This window comes from Hylobates moloch, unplaced genomic scaffold, assembly GCF_009828535.3.
Source record: "Hylobates moloch isolate HMO894 unplaced genomic scaffold, HMol_V3 SCAFFOLD_6, whole genome shotgun sequence".
Taxonomy (NCBI): Eukaryota; Metazoa; Chordata; class Mammalia; order Primates; family Hylobatidae; genus Hylobates; species Hylobates moloch.
Genome location: NW_026652281.1, coordinates 58,782,900 through 58,804,764, shown reverse-complemented (window position 1 = coordinate 58,804,764; position 21,865 = coordinate 58,782,900).

Below are 21,865 nucleotides of genomic sequence, written 5' to 3'. Positions count from 1 at the left end.
AAAGGGCCAACATATATATAAAATAAATGCTCAACACCACTAATCATCAGGGAAATGCAAATTCAAACCACAGTGAGATAGCAGCTCACTCCCATTAGAATGGCTGTTATCAAAAACAAAAAATAAGGGATGGTGGCAAAGATGTGGAAAAAAGGAAGGTCTTATGCACTGTTGGTGGGAATGTAAATTACTACAGCCGTTATGAAAAACAGTATAGAGCTTCCTCAAAAAATTAAAAATAGAACAACCATATGATCTAGCAATCCCATTACTGGCTATATACCCAGAAGAAATTAAATCAGTATGTTGAAGACATATCTGTACTTCCATGTTTATGGCAGCACTATTCACAATAGCTACATTATGGAATCAACCTAAATGCTCCTCTCCAGATAAATGGGCAAAGAAAATGTGGTATATGTACACAATAGAATACTATTTAGCCAAAAGAAAAAAAAAAAGAATGAAATCTTGTCATTTAGGACAACATGGATGGACATGAAAGGTATCATGTCAAGTGGAATAAGCCAGATACAAACAAGAAGACAAATACTGCATGATCTCACTTATATGTGGAATTAAAAACAAGTATCTATCATGAAAACAGAGAGTAGAACAACATGAGGGGAGAAGAGGGAGAGGTTGGACAATGGAAACCAAGCTGTAATTAGATAAGAGGTATAAAGTCTGTTATTCTATTGCACATTAAGTTGAGTATAGTGAACAATAAAATATTGCATAATACAAAATAGATAGAAGAGAGGTTTCTGAATATTCTTACCACAAACAAGTAATAAACGCATGAGCTGATGGATGCACTACCCTTGTTGGATCATTATACAACATAGATATGTATTGAACTATAAACTTGTGCCCCATAAATATGTGTGCAATTAAAAATGTATCAATTATAATAAATAAATAAAATGTAAAAAGAAGTGTAAAACATCTAATATAGTGCCCTGACAGGGTTGACAGCCAATGAATGATAATTATTTTTGTTTCCAGAAAAGCTATGATGAATTAAGTCAATTATGTTGAAACTATACAGGTATTTAAAAATTTAAGCTAACAAAATTATAATCTTCTAACATAAATATATAAATTCATACTTCTTTAATCGCATCAAGATCTTAATTCATAAATGGTAACATCTGATGCTAGAAATTGTCCATTTATCAGCTGTCTGTTTTAGAGAATTGTCAAGTAAATGCTGTGTTACTGCCATTTTAATTCAATTGGATTTCACTTTAACTCTGCAAATGTTCAATCATTCTGCTATGTGCAAGGAACTCTGCTGTTCACCAGGACATGCATATCTTAGCAGGACACAATCTGTGACTTAGTCAGTCTCACAATCCAGCAGGGGAATGAGAGTTTTCCTTAAATACTTGCTTCATAGAGCACATACTAAGTTGGGTATTAATTCAGTTATTCTCTATTTTATGAAGTCTGCATCCAAACTTGAAAGCAAACATCATCAACAACAAAAGGCACAAGTATTAAACACAATTGTTTGATTCAGGGTCAAAGAAATGAAAACACAACATAACGCTCATAAATTCTTTTTGTGTGTGAATTTTCCACAGCTTTACAAATACACATTGTTCTAAGAAAAACCCATGAGAAAGATATTCACATAATCACAATCATTTATTTCATTTACCACTATATAAGCCAAGCCTGCATCTCCCTGCATTTCACAGTAGAGCTGCACTGGGCTGACTAGAACTCATGGAGAACCCCTGAACCCTAACTGAGTCCTTGGAAATGTTTTATGAAAATTCAGGAGACTTCAATAGCAGGAATGGCTCTGAAATATTGTTTTTCTTTGCTTTAAGTACTTTTGTCATACAACTATACTTGTGGTATTTCTGCCTATGTTGGCAGTAGTGTTTTAGGTCAACAGAACTTCTTTATAAAAACAAAACAAAAAGAAAGTGACTCACTAATCTGTTTAAAACAGACAAAACATTTGATAAAGTAACAGAAATTGTTCCAAGGGCTTTGTTGTTTTTCTTTCTTTCTTTCTTTCTTTCTTTCTTTCTTTCTTTCTTTCTTTCTTTCTTTCTTTCTTTCTTTTTCTTTCCTCCTCCTCCTCCTTCTTCTTCTTCTTCCTTTTTTTTTTTTTAATGTCCTTCCAGATTTCCTTCTGCAATTGAATTTGTCTCAATAGTTTTGTGATCCATTAAGGTTAACTATTTCTGTTAACCCTCAAAATATTAGAAAATATCCCAATGTAAACTTTTCTCTCTCATAATCATCTTGTGTTCCATAGACATGTGTATTAGCATACAGGACAGGGAAGCAAATGCAGTAAGATTAAACTTTATGCAGATAATTTTTGCTATTGTAAAAAGCTTTATCTTTCACAAGAAAAGACAACTGACAGCAAAAGCAACTGGCAACATAGCACTCAAGCTGAGAAGGTGTTGGATATTTATATTTGAACAATGAGTCTTTGAATCTGATGGGATGGAAATGCCTTATCTTCCCCATGCTGTATTAACACTTCATGAAACAGACCTGAGTAACAGTATACTTAGTGCTCAAAAATATTCTTTATATGTTTCTGGGGTAACGCAACTCCCAAGTACAATATTCTTGAAACCATATTGTTAAGCAAACTACTAGACTGATACGGTAGACTCAATGCCACCTATATTTTTCTGCTTGATTTTGACTACTACCCACAAGCAATCTTTGAGTTAAGAGAAGTTCTATAAAGAACAGTTTATTTCAAACTTCAATGTGGACAGAGAAAATTATACCTTACCTTCTGAAAAATGAAAGAAAATGCTAGAAGCACTTTTTTAGTTGCTATTTTTTTGTTACTCTTCTGTCTAGACACAAATTCAAGATACCAGAGGAGCATCTAAGGTTTGACAAAGAAATAGCAATTTGGTAGCCTTAAAGCAAGTCTGTGTGTACTGTCATTTTAAAAGTATCTCACACATTTTGCTCACTGCTATAACCATTTTTGACTTAATGATGACAAGAGAATGGCTTATTCTGAGATATCAACATAGACCCATAAAATAACTGGTTCATATTCAAGAGTGACTTTACCAATTTTAAGCCTCATTCCTTTCACCTACCTTTTGGATATAGCCTTACTTGTAAGGAGGCCAGGTAAGGGCAGAATTAGAAGAGTGTAATCAGAGATGTTAACATTCATCTTTCAAAACCCATTTCTTTTGTAACATGATGTTTTTCTTTCTCAGAGAGGTAAAAACCTCTTGCAAGTCATTCAATTTATTTCTTGTTTATTTGAACAAAAAGAGTTGCTTGATGTAATGATTAAACATTGTAGATTTGTTAGCAATATCACATAAACTTTGATTCTATTTTAAATAAACCACCATTTTTCCACCCACCCAAAGTGAACAATAATAAAAGTGTGTATATTATGTGTGTGTATATATATGTGTGTATATATATATATATATATATATATAAAAATATGTGAAAACTCAGCTTTCATGCCATTCAGAAATTAAAATTTGTTTCTCTAGGCTAGAGCCCATGAGGTTCACTAGTCTACATCTAGCAGGGGCAAACTTCTAAAGCTTTTAGGATTGGTGAAAATTACCCACGTACATTTCATAAAATGTTATAACTTCCATTCTGATCTGAGAAGTAAAGAGAATTCTGGGTTTTGGCAAATTCACCTCTGCAACATGTAATAAAAGAGAAACAGAAAGAGGTATCGGACTAATCTCCATCTCACTGTGCAATTCTGTGAAAAAGAAAGTTGGTGCCACAAGTATGTGGCACATTCCTTCTTTTTGTCTTTTCTAAAACAATGGTATCTAAAAACATGTCTTGTAGTCACAAAATTTTCCAGGTCAGTTTACAAAGAAAAAAAGGGAAATATTCCAACCATAGCTTTGGGTTTAGGTACTTACTGCAGCAGTGAATTTTAGAAGGTGACAGGTTACATAATGAGTTTGCGGTTATGATTGCACCTGGCCCTGGAAGGTTGCCATGCCATGAAAAGAGAATATCAGCTCACTTGCACTGGTGAACAACAGGCTAGTGCTGCATTTGCACACTTGATAAGCTGTTCTTGTTATAGGAACATTGATTCAGCTATTCCAGCTGTATATGCTATTGTTTGTTCCCTCTTATTTGCTCACCATATATAATGATTTTCTCAGATACGCAAGAGTACTTGGGCTTTGCTTTTATTTAGAAACTCTTTTCTCCGTACATGAAGTGATTGTTGAGTATTCAATTATGGCTGAATTTTAAATGGTTGGGATCCAGTTCTAATTGATTTCAATGTAAATCGATAGAGTTTCTAATCAGGGTGAAGCTCAATGCTGAATGACTAGTTAAGACTCTACCATTTTAACTTATGCCTAAGTCAATAGGCAGTTATTATATTTCATATTTGATTGGAACTATATTGCATCCAGAATTGAGGCTATAAAACAGTTTGTTGACAGAGTGGTATGTATTATTTTGTAAACCTGTACATTCCAGGCCACATAGAAGCACTTGAAATGCAAGAATAATAAACAGGAACACTCATGAATATTTTTAAATCTAAGGGAAATTTTTTAGGGGAGCAGTGAATAAAAGCAGTAGCTATTTAACATTAGGTGTTCAAGTTGCTACTCTATGGTGGGCAATAGAAGTTTTTGAAAAAAATGCATAATGTCATGATTATAAAGCATTACTGCAGGGAGGGTTAGGCTTCAGGAGAAGATAACCAGACAAACCAGTTCTTAAGAGGGTGGCTGATTGGCTGTTTTGCTAAAGATAAATCTTTCCTCTTCCAAATATTCTGAAAAAAAAAAAAAAGTAGACTAATAGCAAGAAGTGTAGTGATTTGCACATTATCCAAGCCATTGAGTTATTCCTGCCTGTCCTCATTCTGGTTCTTGATTTGCAGGCCAGCTATGCTCTGCAGCTGGAGCAAATTATATCAGCAGAAGTGCTGATGTGACCACAAGTTGACAAAAGGACATGATTTCTAGTAGCAAAAAAGCAACTAGATTTTATGAAATTGTATCTAATAATGTTGTTTAACTCATGGATCCTGCATCTGACGCCTGCTTTTTATCCAGTCCTTTCAGCGGCCCTTTGTTAACAGTCACTCAGAAGAGGAAATAAAATGTAGCCATTGAAATAAAAATTGCTCTACTCTTTTTAATAGCTCAGCTGCAGGCTCTATTGTTTTATTTAATGGATTGTATAACTGAAGTCTCTCCTCCTGATGATTCCCATTTGGCTTCTGAGTCCCCAAACTCTGTCAGAATCTTGGGGGTTCCAGAAGGAGGGGAGTCTGGTGTTTTGCTTGTTCAAAATACAAGTGGATAGTAAAAGCAATAACATTCTTTAAAATGTAGTTTCTGCTATGGAATCTATAGTACTATGAGCAAGAAGCAAAGCTTTTTCATCAAAGAAAGCATGTTTAGACAGTCCCTAGATTCAACAATTCTAGTTCAGGATACAGTAAAAAAATTTATTTGCCTAAATGTACAGAGGCAAGTAGGCTTGGGGGCAGTAGTAAGAGGAAAAAAGAAAATAGAGGTACTAGAATACATAATTGTCTTCCTTCTTGTCAAAATCAATGTGTCATCTTCGAATTGGTAGATGGGGTCTTTGCTAGAGAATCCCGGCAATGGAGCTCTCTCTCTCCTCCTGCCTGACTATCCATTAAAGATATGAAAAGTGTACCTATAAATCATTTGAGTTTGACTTACTATCATTCTAAACAATATACATGGTTATTATATTTTAATTATTTCATACTTTCTGGTTCTACAGAGCAGTTAAGATGTATCTGGTTTCTGTTGGAAGAATTACAGTGACTTAAAAATATATATTTTGCCCCTGCTTTTCTAAGAAGAATTTCATTATGTGTATATTCAAAAGATCAAAGTTAAAAAATAAAGTGCCTCCTACATAAAGAAGGTGGTGTAAAATACCAAGAGGAAGGATCAACCCTGTGCTTCATACTTATTAATATTTCAAATATGAATGAATTGGCGAGTATTTACCTGACTACAATAAACTGTTTGCTGTGGTTCTTGGAAGATTCTGCAGAAAGCTTTTGCAGCTCATTTTTGTCCTACTTTTATGTGTTCCATCAGAGCAGGTTCATTGTTTTAGGAAGAGGAGGAGAAAGAGTTGTTAAATCACGAAGTGCTAAGAAGCCTTTCAGCTGAGAAAGATACACAATGTACAAAGCAGTTAAAACAAATCATACAGTATAACCTGTTAAGGATGTAATTGAGATATGTGTAATCATTAACCTTGGAACAGACTGGGAATCTGCTAATGAATCAAATCAATACCCTCTCCACTGATCCATAATAATTTGAAATAAATGAAAAATTTAACAGTTACTGTATGTGAGGTTATCGTGGGCTGCAATTAGCTAGCCTCCAGGAGATTATGTTACCTAGTTACCCGAAGGTAAATATAATTTCTGTAAATCTTCTGGAGAGATTGTCATAAAGACAGGTGCTAGACATGGAAAAGGGTCAGGAAAGGATATTTGGTACAGGCCAAACCTGGGTCATCTTTCAATAATTTCGTTCCATCTATCCTCCTTATGACATTTCATATTCCTAGTTCAAGTGAATGTATTGCTTTGAAAAGCCATTACAATTTAATTTTGACGATTAAAAAGTGATTATCCCCTTTATATCTTACTACACATTTAGATCTCACATGAGACGGCAAAGAGGTCAAGGCAAAAATTCTGCATTTGGGCAAAGAATAACACATGGGCTTCCTCCTACAGGTAAGACACTTGTATATAAAAGTATTTCATGTTTATACAACCCCCCTCCCACCCCCTGCCAACCTCCATCTCAACAGTTCCAGCATGGTCATTATTGCCAATAGAATTATACAGAAGAATAGTGAAAAGGAATGAATGCTTTTGCATCTATTGTATCCTCACATTTTTTATACCCCCATTTTGCAAGTAGTATGTAGCACCCTACAAAATAGTATATAGAGAGGAAAAAGATCCCAGGGCCCATTGCTTTTATATATATTGCTTTGATGTAAACCTTAGAAGAAACAATCATGGTATATGCAATTCCATAGGAAAATCTCAATTTGGGGAAGATATAAAAAGAGATATTGCCATTCTCTAGGGAATCAGTAAATAAAACGGAGAACAGAATTTTTTAAAAATGCATGTAAAATATATGCGTATGGAAATGTTAAGAGCCTTATTTTATAATGCCAAGGAGGGCACAAGATAAAAACTGTTGTCATTTGTTTCCAGGGAAAGCAGTCGGTGAGACCAGGCACAGTAGGATAGTTAGTTAGCTACCACATGTAAAGCTGAGAGCAGATGGTGCCGTTGATATAGAGCGCAGGAATGTGCGTGTTTATGCGGGTGCGTTTCTGTGCGTGTGCGTGTGGAAACCAGCAAGGAGTTTGACACTGATGTACTCCATCAAGTCCAGTTATAAAGAACAAGTAGATAGAACAACATTCTGTGCATCTGGCAGCCTAACTAGCTCTGTCAATCTGTGGATACTGCTGACATTGTACTATAAGCTTCGATTCCATCTGTGTTGTTTATTTTGAGCTGGATTTACTGCACACTATGTGAATTGATGATGGCTAGAAGGTCCAAAAGATTCTGAGTCTGTTTAAAGTTCCAAGGTGTCAAATTACACAGGATTGTGTCACGAACATTATGAAAGGGTAAGTGGAGAGGCAAACTGATTTCAGTATTTGTTAGACGTCCAAGAAAAATTGCCGAAAATATAGATGAAGAAGGTTTATGAAAACATATAAAGAGTACATATGAACTCCTGCAATCAAATGTTTCCTTTTCAAGTTGTATTGTGTCATTTTAAAAAATTCAAAATATGTACAAACAAATAGACAAGTCAAATCAGCTCTCCACTCTGGGGTTGTGACATGCATATTATTCAAAACTTTCTGATCAGTACCATATTAAATTGCCAGAATTAAGGAATGGACTTGATGGGTGAGGGTTGTGCCTGCCTTCTTTCTGAATGGCTAGATCTGAGGAATAGATATATTTCTATGCACCCACTATTAATTTATTCTGTGAAGATGCTTTCTTGCTTCAATTTCTTTCTGTGTAACAAAATGTTTATAAATCTTTCTACCATACAGTTTAGGAAATAGACTTTGCTATCATCATCAAGAAATCACGAAATAAATTGAGAATATACTTTTTAATGAAAATTGTATACATTTATGTGAGAAAGCAACACTAATTGGGGTAGGTCATCAGTTTCAAGGCTTTTGTCCATTTTAATTTTTAACACACTGTGCAGCTGAATGCTATGCCTGCATGATGCTGGAACATTCTTATGAACAGAGAGAAAAGAGATTTAATGATTCAAGCATTTTATCTGCATCTGCATATCAGATATCGTTTAATTTATGTGGCTGCTCTTGTCTGCTTATGTAGTAAAGTAGCCCAGATCAGAATTTTCCTGTACCAATCGAACTCTGTGCAGTTTAACTTGCAGTCATTGAATGAAAAAAGCGTTTTGTTTATGATATAGAAATTTCAATTCGTGCTTTCAATCCCCATTCAGTTAGTGGTTGGTTATGTTTGAATTGTGTCACTGAATACTAATATATTTATATGTAACTCTGCTCCTCTTTAAAGAAAAAAAATTTAATTATCCTGCCTTATTCGTTTCAGAGCTAGGGTGTCAAACAGAATCTATGAATGTAGTTCATTTGATTGGCAATGTTTAATATTCATCTGTTGAGTGGGTACTTATCCATATTCATAATATATGCTAGGTAATGTGAGATATATAAGCCAATACAATATACAATCCCTAGTCTCAAGAAACTTTAATATCTAGTTGAGTAGGTAAGCCATTCTTATAAAAATGTCAAATAGCAATACATATATTCAATATCAATTAAAAAATACAAGGATGGCACAAATTGGACTTAAAGTTGGAAAAGATTCATTACAGTCTTCTACCTGCCAGACACTATATTGGGTACTTCCTCTCATTAGGTGTCTCACCTAACTCCTCAAAAACTCTGTGAGATGTTTTCCCCCATGTTTGAGATGAAGACAGAGGGGAGAGTAGATATAACTTGTCTGGGCCACATAGCCACTAAATGACTAAACAGGATTTTACTTCAGTTTACCTCCATAAGCACATATTGAACATCTGTTCTATACCAGGCATAGTGTTTGACACTGAGATAAATAAAATGAAAAATCTGTTTCAAGAAGTGCAGAGGCTTGTAAGGAATAAAATACAAAAAGTTTAATGTGACTGTAATGCAGTAAGTGCTGAAATAGATGTATACATAGGGAATGATAAGAACAGAGGAGAGAGAACCTAGCTCAGAAAGATAATTGACTTAGACAGAGGAGGAAAATGTGACAGGCTTCCAAAACAGGCACAAGCACAAACAAGGGTACAGTGGCACAAACAACAGGGATAGTGGGAAATGCAGCTTTTGCAGCACACCATGGTAACTCATGTGACCAGTGAGGGAAGAACACATTTAACACTATGCCTCATGGTAGGAAGTAACCCCAGTGGACTGAGGTATTGAGACAAGGCTTGAATTAAATAGGTTTTCTGTTGACTCATGAACTTTGGGTATATTTATTTTGATTACACAGATAAAGAATGACCAGATATTGTAAGTGAAGATAAATGGGATCAATGAATACCTAGAGACAAAGGTGTTAAAACCAATATGGTAGGTTGAGGAATGTACAGGCCAGTATGGTAGATCTGCTAACTTTCCAATCTGATGATCAGTTGTCATGTACAAACTTGAAGCCTGTTATCACCTAGAGATGATCCACCTCTAAAATCATAAATTACACTCCCTGACAACAACTTCTTAACTGTTCAGGTTTTATTGTCATCCTCATTCTCCAAACTGACCAAGACCTTTAATCCCTTAATCCTCCAATTTATATGTCTCTATCAACCATAAACTATTTAATTCCTGACTGATCTAGACTCCCTGGCCCACCACTTCAGCCATTCCTCTTGCCTCAAATTCCTTGCCTAATTTTACTTTTATATCACACATTCCTGCAAAAACTTCAAGATTGGATCAATTCATTCTTATTTCTCTAGCTCTCTTTCCCATTATTCAAAGAAATAATTTTCATGACTATTTCTCTCTAAGCCAGTTACCTTCTGACTCTCAGCTCATTATCTCTTTACAAAGAGAATGGAAATTGTCATCCAAGCACTACAAACAAATGGAGATAGTGTCCACTTCATCTAATCACAAGTGTAGAGGTATTATTATTCCTTCAACATGAAGCCAATCCCTTTATCTGTGCTTTGGATTCTCCTTCCTCCTTTGTTACCCGTCTTTCTTCCCCCCCTTTTTTTTTCAGATTCTTACACATTTACTAGCTCTTTCTCAACAATATTGTCTAAATATACGTAGGTCTTTCCAATCACAAAAGCAAAACAACACCCTTTTCCCCAAGTCAGTCTTTTGCTACTGTCCTATCTACCTCTAGCATTGGCAAACATTTTGAAAAAGTGGCCTAGAGTCATTGTTCTGTGCTTCCTTCACTTTCAATGCATTCTTCAACCCATTGCAAACTGGAAAACACTGCCAAGAGTTCTCTGAAACTGTTTTTGTTAAGATCATCAATGAATGTCTTGTTTCCAAATCCCTCGTAGGTATTCTTACTTTATTTTACTTGTAGGACTTGATATTGCTAACTAACCCTTCCTCTTTAAACATGGTTTCCTTGGTGTAATTACATCACTCTCTCTCATTTTCTTGGTAGACTTCTTGTCCACTGCCATTTCCCTAAATATTAGTGTCTTCAGGGATATCTCTTAGGTCTTTGATGCTTATCTTTCAATACATTCTTCCTGATGAATATCATTTATATCTTTAATCATTTATATCTTTAATCATAATTTACACACCTATACCATCATTTATCATTTACATGTGGGAAAATGTGATCCAAGGAATAAATCCTCAACTAGTGTCTTTTTGATGAGTTTTAGTCAGTCCTATATGTTTAAATAAGTACTCAATTTCTACCCTTGGAGCTGATGATGCATCCAGCTTTGAAACCGTGCCCTTTCACACAGCCGTTTTTCAACAGGTCCAGAACTGGATGTATCATCTCCTTCTCTCCTTCTTCCAGCCAACTTTCATAAATATTCTCAAATCCATGAATTTCTTTTCTAATAACATTATTCTAGTAAATGACTAGAATTTGACTAGAATAATGTTGCATTTACTAATGTAAAAAAAGAAACCTAATCACTTAAGACATCTATAATTGAGTATGAAATGTATAATCCAGGTGAGTAGCAAAAAGTTAAAATTAAATGAACTAAAAATTATACCCCTTTTAATTAAGTTGAAACATTGAGTGAACTACACCTAAAATGCTAAGTTTCAAAAGCCTAACTCATAAGAAACAAATATTTTAAGCAAGTTAAGGACACATCATTTTAATATTAATATTCCTGGTTCCCAGCATCATGAACTATAACAGAGTTGCTGGTCAATTGATATTTATTAATAAATTAGTCTGTTTGTTCTTCAATACTACAAAAAAGTGAAAAGCCTTACAAGATTTTCAACCAAGTAATTTACACATGAATATGATAAAGTTGTAATTTATTCTATATACTGAATGGCTAATAAAATAAGAATGTTACAACTGTCCTGATTTATGTCTGATAGAATTATATATTTAAGTAGAATATGGTAATAATACAAGAATATCAGGTATTAAAATAACTAGTCAGGTTAGCTTTGTATTAAACAAAGCTCTATTTTACAGCCTTAGTTTCAGTGCAAAAGTGACCACTATTCACGGGGAAAAAACTTTTTTGACCGGGTTGACCCCACCATAAATGGAAAACTAGTATTTTATACCTCCTGCTAAGGAAGAAGGTTGACTCTTCTTCAGCGAAAACAAACTTTATATTTTTTTTCCTCAATAAAATCATTTCCTCCCTAAGCAGTGAGTATGGACTAATATGCTGATAAGAAATTAGTAAGTCTAGTTCATATTGCAGTAACACTCTGGACTTAAAGCAAATAGGAATGAATTTTACTATTGATATCGTTTGGTTTTGTATCCCTGCCCAAATCTCATGTCCAATTGTAATCCCCAATTTTGGAGAAGGGGTCTGGTGGGAGGTGATTGGATCATGTGGGCAGATTTCCCCCTTGCTGTCCTGGTGATAGTGAGTGAGTTCTTACGAGATCTGGTTGTTTAAAAGTGTATAGCAGCTTCCCCTTCTTTCTCTTTCTCCTGCTCCTGCCATGTAAAATGAGCCTGCTTTCCCTTTGCCTTCTTCCTGAGGCCTCTCCATCCATGCTTCCTGTACAGTCTGCACACCTGTCAGCCAATTAAACCTCTTTTCTTTATAAGTTACCCAGTCTCAGGTATTTCTTTATAGCAGTGTGAGAATAGACTAATATGACTCCTTTTATTGTAAAACACATAAATACAAATAAAGACATAAAAAACATAAATGCACAACTAAATGAATTATAATAAAGCAAACATCCATATAATGCACCACCAAGTTACAAAAGAGAACTTTGTCAACAGCTCTACCCAATTATATCACCTTTTCTCCCACTGTAAGAAACTATTGTTTGGATGTTCACAGTAATATTTTCCTTGCTTTTAATTATAGTATTACTATGTGAAAATGTATCATAAAATTACATAATTTAGTTTTACTTGTTTTGAACTTAATATGAATGTAATAATATAGCATATATTTCTTTTGTGTGACTTCTTCCTTTCAATGTTAGGTTTTTAAGATTTATCCATGTTGCTAGTGATAACTGTAGTTCCTTCATTTTAATTGCTGGTGAGTAATCCCCTGCATAAATACACCTTAATTTACTTTTCCATTCTATTGCTGATAAATATTGGATTGTTTACAGCTCTTGCTATTATGAATAAGGATGCTATCACATTTGGGCATAAGTATCCTAGTGTACCTAAGCATGACTTTTTGTAGAGTACACAATTAAAAGTCAATTTCTTGTGTGAGAGTATATATATATGTGTGTGTATGCATATGTGTGATATATACATATATCAAATAACTTTACTAGAATGAAAAACAATAAAAATAGAAGAGAATTTTGAAAATTGGTTGTATCAGTTTAATTGGTTTTATTTAAGAAAGAGTATCTTAAATTCTACAGGTAAATTCCATCTAGTATTTCATATTTTACAAGAAAACAAGTGAATAGTCTGATTGAATTTTCAAAATAAAATAGAAATAAAGTATGAATGCCTGAAAGAGATTAGCAAATACCAGTTTTTTTCTAATTAAAAATGCATATTTTCTCACAAAATTGGCAGGAATGCATCAATCACATTCATCTAAATTCTTAATCAAGCAATAGTACAAGAAGAAACAGGTAGAGCCTGTGAAGATTCAAAAGTAGAATATAATGATTAGATTTTCATTTTATGGAATTCACATTTCTCTTATAATTTCACAAAGTTTAGAAGCCTTGCCCAACATGCAATTAAACAAATAACATTTGGGCTTATTAAAGAACTCGTTCTTAAAATACAACTTCCACTTTTTTTTTTTTTTCTATTTATAAAGTTCAAGCATGGGAAGCTCTGCACTGAAACCAGTAAATCAAATCAGTGCTCTAGGACCTGGGAACTAGTGACTAGTTCTCTTGAAATGGAAAAAATAAAAAAGTCCCCATGCTTTGATTTACCATGAAACAAAATCCCTTTTCTTAAATTACTTCAGAATTTTTGGAACCAGTGTAGGGGAGATTAAAAAAATGATTGTGAGTGTATAAGTATGAGATGTTTATAAGCATGAACTTTTCCTGTGGGTAAAAAAAAAAAAAAGGAGGAGGCAAGTAAAAAAAAAAAAAAAGAAATTCATCCTGGAAGTTTCCTCCGGGCCTGGGACTTTAGAAAGTATGCGCTCTGGGACAAAAGATGTCGCCGAGGAAAGGCTGATTGGTCTTTGCTCTCACACAGCTTACAGTCTACAGGGAGACGCAAAAGAAGGAAAAAACAGAGGTACTATATCAGAGTGAAAGGCCCATAAAAAAGGGCACTTGATTAAGTAAGACTCGAATGATGAGAAAGTTATGATAGAGAAAGAAGCGCGTGTTTTGTTCTAGGAAGAGAACAAAAGCCTAGAAATGAGAAAGGAGGAACAGTAAGATCAGACATTAATAGAAGGATCTTTGAAGTTGGGCAGCCATGGGATAAAATCCCAAGTATTCCAAGTAGTAACTGTGTGACTTTGGTTAAAGTCACTTACCCTCGCCCTATAAAATGGAGATAATAATACTTAACAAATAAGATTTTTGCAAGGATCAACTAATAGAATGTTTATAAAGCATGCATAAAAGTTCTTCCATAAAGGTAGGCAACTACATTTATAGCAGAATCAGACATTTTAGGCATGAGTAGGGGTTCATGTGAGTCAACAACATGCAGAGAGAAGCAGTTTATGTCACCCAGAGCATTTGGGCTATATGAAATAATTCAGTCCTTATGCTAAAAATAAGGGAGAGAGCCGCCAACAGATCTGTGTTTCAGAAAGGGGGCTTGGGCTGTAGTAGGAATGGTTGGAAGAAGAATAGAGGCAGGAAAACTAGTGAGGATCTGAATGCGCATAATATCAGGGAAGAGGATTGGAATTTGGTGTATTTAAAAGATGTTTAAATGCAAGACACCCATTTCTGGCAGTTTGGCAGGCAAGAGGAATAAAACTCTTCCCCAGCATACCTAAGTAATTGTGTATGTGAGTATGTATGCATATACATATATATTTATATCAATATTTGAAAACAAGTTAATTTTTAAATAAGGAAGGGAAATGTAAATAGGGCCAGAAATAAATCATTGGATGAATTGAGGGGAGTTAGTAAGCTCTGAGGCTAATTGTTGTCATGAGTATATCTACTGCTCTTGGGTAGCCTGGAGCTTAGGTTTCAATGACAGGCAAATGTGGAGTACAAGAAACAAAGCCTTGTCCCCACAACCCCAGTGCTCCACACGGATCCTGCACTTACAGAGACTTAATCACAAAGAAAGGGTGACCTAGGAAACAATTCTGTGCAGTATTAATATCAGACAAATAGTTCTAAAGGCAAAAATCTTATCACTGGAAATTAAGAAGGTAACAATATAATGATAAATCTTTTAATTTATCAGGAAAATGTAGTAATTCTAAACTTGCAAGCACCAAATAATATAGCTTCAAAATATACAAAGTGATAGTTGACATCAGAATGAGATATTTCAACATGGTGCTCTATTACAATAGGAAGATAAAATAATAGGTAAAAGTATGAAAGATTTGAACAACACAATTAACCAATTAGTTATTGTTTAATAAATGTTTAAAGCACATATAAAAAACTATACACCCAACTTTTGTGGTATATGTATTCTTTTGAATCACATATTGAACGTATTGTTCCATAAAGAAAGTCTCAAAAAATTCCAAAGAATCAATAGCACACATACCAAAATTGCTTAGTATTAAATTACTTAACACATGAATTGCTAAAATTTAGAAGCATTTAGAAATCAACCAAACCAAAAATATGTTAAAATCGTTTACATTGTATGTGTAAACCACTCATGGGACAAAGCAGATTTCAAAATGGAACTTAGAAAATATTCAGACCACTAATAATAAACAGTATTTCAAATTATATTAGATGCAACAACAAAAAACAATTACTCAAAAGGAAATCTATAGATTTTATTATCTATCTCAGAATAAAATAAAGGTTAAAAATTATTTATCCAACTTAAGAAGTCAGCAAAAAGCGTAAAACACCTTAAAAGTGCATAAAGGAAGTAAAACTAAGAAAATAATACAGTTAAGATTAGAAATTGATGAAACAGCAAATAATGTTACTGTATTAACAATGCCAAAAATTCAGTTACCAGGGGCAACTGAGAGATGACAGAATTCTAGTAAGTTTTCACTACTTCGATTTATCATATGCTAGATGTGCTGGACCTCCCTGTTAAACAAAAATAAATAAGCTTTGGAAAGAAAGAAACCAAACTGTCATTATTAGCAGATGACATAATTATCTACATGAAAAACTCAAAAGACCAATATTAAAATTAATAAGAAAGTTTAGGAAGTCGATCGTGATCAAAGATAGGTAGATTTAATACTGTAAAGTTGTTAACTTTGTGCAAATTGATTTATAACTTCAATGCAAGTTTAATCACAACCTCAACAGGACTTTTTGTAGATTATGGGTAAATGTTTTTAAAATTTATTTGGTAAAGAAAAATGAAAAACACAGTCAGGGAATACTTAAAGCAAAGCAAAGTAGGAGGAACTGCTCTACTGCATGTCCAAACTTATGATAAATCTATAGTATTTATTGGGAAAAGAATATAAAATATACCAACAAAAGAAAGCTAAGAGGTAGAGCCACACAGATATAGAAACATGATATAAAACGAGAAAGTGACACATTGTACAATCAATGGCAACAGAATGGTTTGCAGTTTTAACAAATAATTTGTTCCTTACATCACATCATACACAAAAATCAATTCCAGGTGGGTTAAAATCTTAAATGCTGAAGATAAATTTTTATAGGAAATTTTAGGATATTTTTATGATTTCTGGGGAGTGAAAAGTTTTCTGAAGTCAAAACACCAAGTAAAAATATTGTTTATGTAATTTACATTAAAATTTAGAAGTCCTATTGATCAAAAGAAAGAAACAACTTTTTTGATTGCAAATAAACACAAAATAGCCATCGACTGGGAGTAAGAAATTTGCACATGCAAAACTGAAAAATGATATCAATCCACATATATAAAGAACTTCTAGGCCGGGCGCGGTGGCTCACGCTTGTAATCCCAGCACGGATCAGGTCAGGAAGTCGAGACCAGGTGAAACCCCGTCTTATAAAAAACAAAAATTACCGGGAGGTGGGGGCCTGTAGTCCATCTAAAATTCACTAAGAAAAGGCAAACTTTACCTAATAAAAAATTGACAAAAATACAAACTCATATATTTCACAGAAGAGAAAACAGATGGCCAGCAACAAATAAAAATATATCTACCTACATTAAATTTCAAAGAAATTAAAACTAAACCACAACAAGATACTATTTATACCCACCATATTGACAAAAATAAATGTATTTAAAAATCAAGTGTTGGCCAGCATACAGAGTAATGAGATCTCTTAAACACTGCAAGAAAAAGTTTAAATTTTTGTGTATATACTTGGAAATAATTTGGCATTAATAGTAAAGTAGGAAATATGCATGTATAAAAACCCAGAAATTCTACTTTTGGTTATAAACTTTAATACAACTTCTGGTCATGTGGATTGAGTACATGTACAATAATTTCATAGAAAATATTGTAATAGTAAAAATATTTTTAAACAAGTGACCATTGTTAGGAAAATTTACAAATAAATTGCTATATATTCATAAAATATTTTTCAATATAAATTTCAAGTAAACTCCACCTACAAACAACAGTATAAATATTAAACCATAGTGTTGAGTGAAGAAAAGTTGTTGAAAGCATAGATATATTAGAATATCATTTTTATAGTTTTTAAAACCAGGTAAATCTTACCACTATATTGTTTGGGAGCACATATAAAGATCAACAAGACAATGATTAACACAAAATTTAGAATAGTAATTAAGTCTGGAGGAGTGAGGTGGCAGTGGAATGCTTTTAAATAAGCACAAAGTGAAATTAACAGAAAGTAATAGTGAGTTTTATTTCTTAATTAGAATACTGGGTTCATGAATATTAATTTTATAATTTTGCTACAAATATACACTGTTCCTAATTCAAATTTTAAATATTGTGAAGTTGAATGCTAGTATTTGATTATTGTAAATGGTAGGGAAGAAGAAAGAATGAAAAATCAGCTCCATGTAGGTGTTTCTATTTAATGAGAGACAGAAGAGGACCTGGTAAAAATGAGTATGGGCAAATGAGAGGGCAGATGATGATGAATACAGTTTCCAACCGTTCAGATTCAGATAACTGAGGTACATCTTAGTAAAATGATGGGGAATCAATTTAATGTAGGACTGAATATGGCACATGGGCTCTGGGACTTAAGTTCTGGGAATAATTGACATAAATTGTCTGAAGCCTTAGGAATGAATGAAATTGCCCAGTGGTGGGACAGAGATTGAATAGTAACGATAAGAGAAACAGTTAGTATACACTTTTATTAATGTTACAAGTTGGATGTTCCAGTGAGCTCTCATCTCAGGAGGCTAAAGATCAGTAAATGTAGGTTCTTGAACTGAAATTTATGTTCAGTAATTATGCAGGTCCTTCTTTGAGATCCAGAATACAAGTGATGAAGACAGATTTACTACAAGGACAGGAATCAGCAATTTCTGGTTTCAGACTGGCTGCAAGAAAACCTTTGAAGGAAAATGACTATCTTTCAGTAAGTTTCTTAAAACCAGAGCCCAGAGACTTCTGAAATGTTCCACTTTCACTCCCTTGCTGGCCTTAATGAAGCAGTCAGTCATGTTGTGAACCACCTGTGAAGAGGCCCATGTGTCAAAACACTGCAGGTAGCCTGTAGGAACTCTGGGCCTAAGCCAAATAGCTACAGAGAAATGAATTCTGCCAAGATGTGAATGAGTTTGGAAGCCAGTTTATCTCATCTTCCAGATGAGACCCCAGACCTGTTGACATCTTGATTGAAACTTTATGAGATCTCAAGAAGAGCAAGCTAAGCCTGGCCCCAACTCCTGTTCCATAGAAACTCTATGATGATAAATGTGTGTTGTTTTAGGTTCTAAACTTGTGTTTTACGTTCTAAATATGAAGCAATAGACAACATATATAATATTGTGTACGTGGTATATGTATGTTGGATATATTCATCAGGATGTATCTGCTCAATGAGGAGAACAGAGGAAAATATGGCAGTTGGAGGCCCTCATCCAGGTAAATGATTGAGTCAGAAACATCAGTTTCTTGATGGACAAAGGACGAGTGCATAACTTTGATTGCAGATTGATTATTCTCTGAGCTTTTAATTTGATCATTTTGGGTTTCTGCCCTTAACTTACATGTATCTCTCTTCTAAGATATGCATTCATAGATTGTATTAGCTATCGCTAAAGGCAGCACACTTCTGGTTGAAGAATTATTTACAATGAGTAACATTTTCCTCCAGTTAAATGCTAGAAAATCCAAAGATGGACAGTTAGATAAACATAATTAGCTCACTTTTTCTGTGCATGTGGCATTATTCATTGGTTGCTTTTACAAAGTGGTTCAAATTTGCAATTTAATAAAACTCTGGAAAGCTTGGGGAAGTACATACAGAAACAAAATTATTTGCTAGTATTGTGAATTCTTTAACATTAAATTGTATTTAATAATTATTACAAAAACTATTTATATCAGGTGCAAAAGAATATAAACCTACACCTCACAAATTCTTAGTAAGAGAAATTCTCTGAATGAAATATTGGGTCTCTTAAATTCCTCTCTTTTTCATGTGTTTCATTGATACTACAAAGATCTCACTGAAGGTCATTCATTCTTTTTGAGGTCTCTATAGTATCAGTGATCCTAGCCACATCTTTGATTTAGAACATCAAAATGTCATAATTGATATCAAACTCATGAACACCGGATCAGAGCGTTGGAGCAATATTTGATGCCACATCAAATGTACTTGTTTTTTCTTTGTGTGTTCTTCTTGTTCTTGGCTCTCTTTGTCTCTTTAACCACTTTCCTCATAAGGGATCAAACTTGGAAATCTTCACATATTGACAATGGAGAATGTCTCTATAGGCTGAAATATATCAGACAGAGAGAAGGAGCTGATGTTACTAAAAAGGAAACCTCTACTGCTGATCTTTACAAGGTAGTAGCAGCTCATTTGTTGATCCATTAGGTGAGAATAATATAAAAATTAGGAAAGCATAATGCAATGCTGAAAAGAAAGCTTAAGTGGAGAGGTTAAGTCAGAGGAGTAATAGAAAGACAAGAGAATGAGAATATTTTCTGAGAAAACAAGAAAGAACAACTCAGAGAAATAAATGTAGAGGGGTTATATTAGCAAATGAAGCTGGGAACTGCCCATAGCAAAGGCTGGTAAGGTCAGGAGACAGCCTCAGCTTCAACACAGCTGCTCTCTGGCATTATTAATGGCATAAGAGTGGATCTGGGAATTGGTAAAACAGTAACAGCTAAAACAACAGTTTAAAAAATAGGAGTAAATCTCCAAGTCATTAAGCCTATCTGTGAATTATACACAAAAATTACCTTCTTGCTGGAAATAAAGAGTGGGCAAAAACCTTTAGCTCACCTCAATCTAAAAAACTCAGTCTTTAGTTAACGTTTTAAAGATTTAAAATAATATTTCCAGCTTTGTTGAGTTACAATTGACAAATAAAAATTGTGTGTATTTATGGTGTATTTTGTGATTTTTTGATGTATATATACATTATGAAATTATTACTACAATCAAGCTAATTAGCATATCCATCACCTCACATAGTTATTTTGTTTCTTTTTTTGTTGCAAGAACATTCAAAATCTACTCTTGGTAAATTTCAAGTACACAATACAGTATTATTAACTACAGTTCCCATACTGTATGTTAGAGCTCCAGAACATTTACTTTAAACCCAGAGTAGTCTGAATATTGAGCTTATTGATTAGAACCACTTGGGGATTCAGCTCAATTTTCCCTAAGCCTTGCTTTCCACCTGCATAAGGGGACTCTGGAAAGATGATAAAAGTTGTACTACGAGGCGTTCAGTTGCCCAAGTACTAAAAGATCCTCTCTCTTCCCAGTTTTCTGTTACTTACAGTTATACCATATGAATACTGTACCCTAAGGAAAAAAGAAGTGAGAAGAGTATGCTGCCTATTGAATGCTAAAGCTCAATCCACCATCAAACTCCCTGCATCTTTCAAAAAAGACAGGAATGGGCTACCGCAGTGCTAGGAAAATTATTCCAGAGACCAGTGCATTTAAAACCCTACTGTGCTTAACAATCATCTTTCTTAGAACAAACACCTGGCCCCTGTGCCCAGAGAATCTGACAAGTTCTTAGGTTGTGCTCACGCCAGTTCATGGACCACTTATTGAGAAGCAGTATGACAGACAATTGCTCCCCTTCAGTGGAATTCTTTCCTAGAGGAGCTGTCTGCACTTAACTCTGTATTGTCTTCCAACCTTCAGTGTGTACGATGATGACTTTTACCAATGCAGTGGGTTGAGGAGCCGCCAGTGCCATCTCCACAGGGATTCTCTCCTATACCACTATCTCTCAAGGCTGTTACTACCTTTTTATTCAGGAAAACAACAACATCCACCAGAACTTTGAATAGTCCTCTCTCCAAAAAGGACAGCAGGCACTGAGGCATTCCACTCACTTAAGGTGATCTGATAGTGCCCAGCAACATTGATGTTATTTTGCTACCACTTCATTACCTCCTCACTTGGCAGACATCTCCAATGTTGGTTTTTTTCGTAACTGTCCCACACTAGTGAAACCCTCACTATGAGGCTTGGCTAGAGATAACTCCACTGGGCTGGTAGGTGATTTTGTGTCTCTCACTCTTTCTAAACACAACCCAGTAGACACATGGTTTTATGTTACTTCAAGGGCTTTCCTAGCTGGAGATTCTAAGCTGGTTTCTTTCAAAATTTCTCCACATTTCTGACAGAATAAAAAGGGGTGCTGATACTGATAGATGCCAGACATTGTACTACTCCCTTATTTAAGTTATCTTATTTAATTCTCACAATAGCCCTTATGAAATAGGTATTGTCATTCTCATTTTATAAATGCTGTAACTAAGATACAGAGATTAAATCACTTTATGAAATTGAATGGCTCAAAACC